The sequence below is a fragment of the Leopardus geoffroyi genome, chromosome C1, assembly GCF_018350155.1.
Source record: "Leopardus geoffroyi isolate Oge1 chromosome C1, O.geoffroyi_Oge1_pat1.0, whole genome shotgun sequence".
Taxonomy (NCBI): domain Eukaryota; kingdom Metazoa; phylum Chordata; class Mammalia; order Carnivora; family Felidae; genus Leopardus; species Leopardus geoffroyi.
The window spans coordinates 61,706,355-61,714,330 of NC_059328.1; the positions used below are offsets into that span (position 1 = coordinate 61,706,355).

At 36.5% G+C, this 7,976-nt stretch overlaps 1 long non-coding RNA gene across 1 annotated transcript in view; it reads right to left on the bottom strand.

Moving 5' to 3' along the window:
• Positions 1–3,470, bottom strand: part of LOC123598069 — a 79,187-nt gene extending 75,717 nt beyond the window's left edge. Inside the window, exon 1 of the long non-coding RNA XR_006712381.1 lies at positions 3,360–3,470. This is a non-coding gene — a long non-coding RNA (uncharacterized LOC123598069). The remainder of the gene's footprint in view (positions 1–3,359) is intronic.
• Positions 3,471–7,976: the final 4,506 nt, after the last annotated feature.

Genomic DNA, 7,976 nt, shown 5'->3' on the forward strand with positions numbered 1-7,976 from the left:
CTTCTATAGTATGACCTAACCAAGAAAGTAATTGCCCTATTAGATTCTCACATCCCACCTACACTCAGGGGAAAGAATGAAGTAGGAAATTTAGGCCAGTTGGTAGAAATCTTGGACACCATCGCAGAATTCTGTCTTCCATACTCAACCCATTTTGAAACAAGATAATCTGATTCTTAGAGTCAGGTAATACTGTCCCACTGAAAATACATAATCTAAACTACATCCATGCATGATTTCTTTCCTTTCTGTATCCTGTTTACCCTGCCCCTTACAGGTTTCTCCTGACACATTCCCTTAATAAGTCACTCGTACATGAACACTCATCATAGGCTCTGTCCCTAGAGATCCCAAATAAAGACACCTTACATTCTTGTCTAGTTACATACTATATAATGATTCTAATGTAAGTTCCACATTTTTCTTTTGTCTTATTTATTTCTGAGAACTGTTCCACAAGAATTTTTAGATAATTTCATCAAATTAAATTCTAATTGGAACTTGATTTTAATTACATTAAACCTACAATATAAGGTTAGACAAGCTGACATTTTGACAACATTCAGACTTACTAGAAATATGGCATATTGCTTCATTTACTCAAGAATTCTTTCATGCCTCTCAGTAAAATATCACATGAATTTCTTATTAAAGTTAGTGTATATGTTTTACATTAGTTTTTACTGTGAATGGAAATTTTTTACCATGGTTATTTTACTTTATGTTTGTTGTTACTATAGAAGTGAGGGGGGTGCCTGGGTGGCTCAGTCGGTTAAGCATCTGACTCGATTTCGGCTCAGGTTATGATTTCACAATTCATGAGTTTGAGCCCTGCACCAGGCTCTTCACTGTCAGCACAGAGCCTGCTTGGGATTCTCTGTCTCTCTCTCCCTGCACCTCCCCTGCTTGCACTTTCTCTCTTGGTAAAAAATAAACAGTTAAAAAAAAAAGAAGCAGTGAACATTTTATCTTTATAAATGCTTTCAAAGACATATTTAAGAATAAAACCAATGCATTTTCAGATGATGCCAAGTAGAATTGCTAATATCTTAGGAATAGGTAAAGAATTGTAAGTTAACAAAAAGCAGATGGAAAGAAAATTAGGATCAAAACACAAGTGTGCACTGGGGCGCTTGGGTGGCTCAGTCAGTTAAGTGTCTGACTCTTGATTTCAGCTCAGGTCATGATCTCATGATCATGAAATAGAGCTCTGCATCAGGCTCTGTGCTGACAGCATGGAGCCTGCTTGGGATTCTCTTTCTCTCTCTCCCTCTGCCCCTCCCCAACTGGTGCAGGAACTCTCTCTTTCTCTCTCTCTCAAAAAGAAACAAACAAAACACACAAGTGTGCACTGAATGCTTTTTTATAAAAAAGACTATAAGGAAAGACATTGCAGGATAAAACAAAAGAAGACAAAATGGGCTGAGATCATAGTAGCTCATAAGTTAAGCAGAAGCAGAAGCTGTATAATGCTCTCTGAAAACAAACACTGGACAAGATGCTAGAATGTTAAAAAAGAAAAGGTCAAGCAAGGGCCTACAAATAGTCATCTTTCTTTATTCAGCACTAACTGGGCCCGTTATAATACTGCATTGTTGAAAGCCAATATTTCTACCCATAATATATTCTTTGATAGCAGTTTACTTTCTTTTACTAATTGTTTTGGAATCATCAAATCATAAACTGTTGGATCTACCTGACAACTTAGAGACTTCCTACTTTATCTTCCTTATTTAAAAAATAAGGAAGTTAAGCTCCAATTAGGTAAAGTTAAGCTCTAATTAGACAAAATTATTTTCCCTATGATTTCTCTTTTTAGTTAGAGGCATCAGAATTCATCCAAACCAGAAATCTAGGTCATCTTAAAATTCCTCTTCTTTTCATCCTATATCCAATCAGTGATCCAAGTGCCTTGTATTTTTGTATCCTGAGCATCTCACTAACTCATAGCCACCGAGGTAGTTCAAGTCCGCATCATTGCCTTCACTCTTTCATGCCACAAATATTTCTGTGCACCTTCTGCAGACACACACTGCTCCAGATGCTACAAATACAGTAGCAAAATTTTGTTCGTTTCTGTATTAGGTTCTCCTGTATTCCTGATTTTGATCCACTTTCAGTATGTTTACTGGAGATTGCTTTACAAAACACAAATCTTACTATGACTTCCCTTGCACGAAATTCTCAGTAGCTCACCACTACCACGTGGGATGAGAATGAACCCCATTAGCTTTCCTCGGTGTAATCCTTCCTCATGTTTCAGCTCCCTTTCCTGCTTTATATATGTGTTTGTGGTCTGCCACCCCCCACAGATCCTGGGCTATTGCCACACAGAAATATTAGCTTGTAACACAAACATGACAGGTAGTTTCATATTATCAAGTTAGAATGTGAGCCCCTATTTGTCTAGTATATTTGGGGAAAAGTGAAAATGCCTTGTCCTAATTCTGAGTCATCCCATTGGCTGTTGCTACTTTATGAGATATGGCTTCCCGCCTACACTCAGCTCTAACTCTGTCATTCACTCTGTGGCTGGGTACCACCTGATACTACAGGATGCTGTGTTCCTCTATGTAATGTTGCCACTGCAGTAATAACTGCACTGAAAATGATATGGGGACAGCCATTCCTTCCTTTATGCACCCATCCCTTAATTCTCCATAACAGTCACTACAAAAAGTCTTGTGTATGTAACAAACTTTATTGCAGTGTCCATAACTGGAATAGTTAAAATAAAGAGATAACAGGTTTAGAAGCTATGTATAATGGTTCCTAGTGTCTGAGGAAAAGGAATCCTTGATGCCTTTGTTCCTAGCCTTGCTTCCCAACCTGAAAGATTTTTCTCTTCTCTCCCTCTGAAAGAATTGGATTCTTCACTGTGCCCCGGGTAAGTATTCACCCCACCGTACCCCAGCCCTAGAGACACTGGCCCATCTGTAGTCATTGAAGTTGCTCCAGCTTTCAAACCATGAGGCCTTAGCCGTAGGGAGTACATCAGAAAAGCTCCAAGAAATGCGTTGGCCCATCATATGTATTCTTCTGTACAATCTGCATGGCAGTGTGAGATACCAGTATACCTCCTAAATCTTCCTGTAGGTTTGGGGTGAGTAACTGCTGAAACACACACACACACACACACACACACACACACACACATATATATATACATACATTTATACACACAGAGATACTTATATACCTACACACCCAGAAGCCTTTTATAAGGGCATTGGAAATAATAGAATAAAACCACTTTAAGGAAAATTTTTTTTTCTATATGCAATGTATAAAGCCTGCTTTATATTCCCTGGCTACAACGTATATAGAGCTGAATGTTTTAATAAAGAAAACAAATTTACCTTCTTTTTACATTCTTTTTCTAAGTCCCAGATAATGCCCAAAGGATTCTTGGATTTTTAAGAAGTGAACCATAATGATACCTTGACAAACACCAGAAATACCACTGTATGCCCCTGTCCAGAAGAGAAAATAAAAAATAAATAAAAATAAAAAGAGAAGAGAAGAAAGAAGACAAGGAAAGAGAAGCTAGATATGTCAGAGTTAAAGAAATAAAAGGGATTGTCCTTTTATGTAAAATATTTTCATATGTCATTCCTCCTGCTGAAAATGCCACCTTTTTAAATAAAAAGGTTCAATTTGAAATGTCTTCTCTGTGATGCTTTCCCTTACTCCCCTGTAGAGCGAGCCAATAGTCTCCTCTGGGCTTCTCGTAATAACCTGCACTTACCTCTACTATACCTCAACACATTTCTATATATTTTTAATCTGTCTGTCCCATGCAGCCTGTGAGCTCTTATGAGGGCAAGAACTATGTTTTATTAATTCTTGTCTTCTAGCAGTTTATCACAGTAGGTGCTTAATAAATGTTTTGTGAATAAATGAGAGAAGGAATAATTCCCCCCAATTATACCAGTTAATGACAGAGTAAATAGCAAAACTCAGACTTTCTGACTCCTAGTCTAGTATTTTTCACAATCATTATCTAACTGAATCTCCAAGTAACAGTTAATTTCCAAATTACAGGCTTGAAATCTAAGAGATTTAATGAATTTTTCAAGGTCACACTGATAATGTTGTGTCATTTCAGTCAGGATAGGTTAGGTTATGCTGTCTTAATAACCTCAAGATTGAAAGACCTAGAACAAAGGCTTGTTTGTTGTTCCTGCTACAGGTCCACCGTAGGTTGGGGTTGGGGGGGATCCATATCTTTATCCAAAGACAAAGTTTGGTAGAGCAGCCACAGTCTTGAACATTGCTTATGTCTGTGCTAAAGGGAAAAAAAAAGTGTTCTGGAACAATACTAGCTATGCCCTGGAAGTAACACATGCTGCTTCTACTCACAAGTCAGTGAATAAAACTAGTCATATGACTATTTATAGATAGTCCCCACCCATCAAGAAGTAGATCATGAAATGCCATTCTGCCACGTTACTGGAAATGTAAATTGTTTAAGACTATTATCAGACTCACATGTAATAAATAGGTATACCACAGCTGTTGGAATATAATTTTTATTTCCAGCCTAATATTCTCTCGACCAAGCAACTCCTCATTTTAGAAAAGATACAGTAGATACAGGATGGATTTTAAGAGGATTCAGCTAAGATAAAATAAATATGAAGTAATTCAAGGAATTATACATTTTAGCTTAAACTCAAGATATGAATGAAAACTAGCTGTCTTCATCCACAGAGCAGATGATTATAAGGAAAAACCATGACTAGTGCTAGTTGTTCTCAGGTCATTCAATATAGAGAAATGGGCTTAAAGCCAATTGTAAAAAGTTAAATTGGGTGATTTATACAAGTGTTATATAAAAATGTCATAACATACACACACACACACTTAAAAGGACATTGTAGTAGGAAAGCCTAGGATTCTAGGCCTAAGTTCATCACTAATTAGCAATGTGTCCTTGGGTCTTTTGTAGGCATATATCTTGCTGTATAAAATAAAAATTTGGAGAGATACATAAGGTTCCTTGCAACTTAAAATTATTTGGCCTATGTAAACTAACTTGTCATAATGCAGTTTGGAGTAACTACTATAGTCCTTAGTGTGATAATAACTGCTAGAGCAAGTACATTCCCAAATTTCAATTGCTTAAAATAATATAATTTAATTTTTTACCTGCATAACAATATTCCTATTGGCAGAGACCTTTTTTCCACACTGTGATTCAGGGATGTATGTTCCTTCCATCTAGTGTCTTCATCATCCACTGGGGCCTCAGAGGTTTCTGCTTCTAGTCAGTAAAAGCAAGAAGAGTGGAGAGACCAAGCCCAGAAGTGGAACACATCACTTCTGCTCACTTTCTGTTGGGCAACCTTCTTATTGGTGAGAACACTTATTGGTGAGTCCCCTCTGAATGCAGAGAACACTTATTGGTGAGTCCCCTCTGGATGCAGAGAACACTTATTGGTGAGTCCCTTCTGGATGCAGAGGGGACTGGAAAGAGCAGTTCCTGGCTGGAGACTCCTCTCCCAGGACCTACTTCATGCTGTGAAAGTAGGGATTCAAATTTTTCAGAGAACATCTAGTTGTCTCTGCCACAGTCTTTCTTGACAGCTACCTTCTTCCTTTGTAGAATTAACCTCTCCTCTCTGTTGCTTACCTTGTACTCAGAATACCATTAGGGCACCATCACTTGGTTCCTTTACATGCTACATATTCAAGGGACCACTTTTTATTCAGCCTTGCACTTCCCAGCACATAACCTTATACCAGGAACAGAGCAATTATTCAATAACAAATTTTGATCAAATCAATGTACTCAAAGCTCTCTCTGCCACCACTGTGGGGTCTATTTAGTTTTTTGTTTGTTTTCCCACAGTTATGTGAGCTTGAGAAGCTATCTTAAATCTTTAATAATTTTGTTACAGAACTTTAGCAGAACCCAGTGATCCTACATAATTGTTAAGGGTGCTATACGAAAAAACATATACTAAGTGTCTAAATATGCATGATAAATCCCAGGCTTTCATTCTTCGCTAACAACAGCTCCATTGTAAGTAGATGGCAGGAAAGGTTCTTCCTGATCTTAGGGCCAGGACTTGAAGTATTCTTTCATTCTTTCAGTTTATGTCTATAAACCTTGGTTTTTAAGTGAAAAAGGTATAAATCATAATGCCTCTATAAGACAGAGTAAGTAGAATATGTAAGCTTAAAAGTATGTGCACGCTGAAAAACATTTACACTTTATAAAGAACATCTGAGAAGATTTTATAAGTAACAATGAAACATTTTGGGAAAATTAACTCTTGGGTCAAGTCTTATTTAGTCTGAATCAAATATGTAAATATATAATTTTATGTTTAATGTAGAATTCATTCATTTATCCAACAAACATTTATTAAGCACCTACTTTGGCTTGTTAACCTAGATTATTTAGGAAAAAAATCTCACCATTCATCCAAATCACCTGGATAATTATCAAATGCCCTATACTGGATATGCAGTAAGGTCCATGGGGAGTTTTAAATTATAGCTTGTAGCTCTCTAAGGACAAGAGCCCACAGCTACCCATTGCTTGAATTCCCAATAAATATTTAAGGAATACATTACTATCAAAATAAGTTATCTGCACAGTTTTTCAATCCATATTAAGATTTTTTATCTATGACAATGATGAAAGTTTACCAAAATCCAGTGATCCTGGAAAATGGCAATTAAAAAAAAATTCTTTTGTGTTCCAGGCTTTACTGCAAAGAGACAACCTTCCCCATCTGAGTTTGGTAAAGACTCACAGATGCTCTTCTATGTGAGATGGTTTCTTACCTATGACAGGACCAGACAAAAACTTCCAATTCCTTTTTTTTTTTTTTTTTTTTTTTTTTGCCTATTAATGATGAGCTGAAATGCTTCTCTTCACTGATCAATCAGAACAGATGCTTACAAATCAAAGTTATGTTAAACTTCCTTCCTTCCCCCAAGCACCTGAATTTTGACCCACCTTCACCCTGAGCCAGATAAAACTCCTTAACAGTTCTGCCTGACAATAGGACCCTCAAGATAAAACATTCTGATCTACTCTTGAATTCCACCCTTTCATCCCATTTCCCCACATTTTTTGGTTCTTTTTAGCCTTGTTTAATCCTCCCTATAAAAGAAGAACACTTTTTGTCTCATCTTGGAATGCTTACAGATCTTAGTTAGGTCCATTGCAGTAGTCTCTGTGCCCCCATTATAATAGACCCTTTCTCCCCTTTTAATAATGTTTCCAAAACCTCTTCTTAGCTACTTCCAGATTTGTTTTTTTAATTTGATACCTACTTTATAGAGAATTACCCCCCTCTATACACTCAGTATACAAATGTGAACTAAATCTCTATATACTAGATTCCTAACTTTATTTTTTTTTTAATCTGACCTGATAGGTATGGTTTTCTGATTCCTTGAAATGAAAATATTTATTAACATTCAAATGAATAAAGGCAAATATTTAGAACCTATATCAAATAAATGTGATTTTGCAAATAAGAGTTCTGGATTCTGTCTTGGGGTTTGGGGAGCACTAAAAGAAAGACTTCCTGGATGTTAGGGGCTACTCTTTTTAATACATAAATTTTCTTCCCAGAAGATTGAATACGTACTGCCATCTACTGGTAAACTCTGCAAAATCAAGTTAAGACAAATGGCACTACTTTCTTCTACAGAAGTATGTGAACGTATTTGTTGGATAGTCTTCTCAACTATATAGCATACTTAAAAACAAATAGTTACATTGTATATGCATTATTTGTTGACACACCATGTTTAAATACTCTTTTGTCTCAGATTTTCAAAATATGTTAGTTGCCAAAACATTTTTAAATGATTCAGGGTTAAACATCCAAGCAAGTGTAATCACTGCATAAATTGTATAGAATAGCATAGTTTGGTATAGTATGGAGCTCTGACACACAACATGTGGTCTGCAGGCTGGCAGCCCCAGTATCATGTAAAAGCTTGTAAGA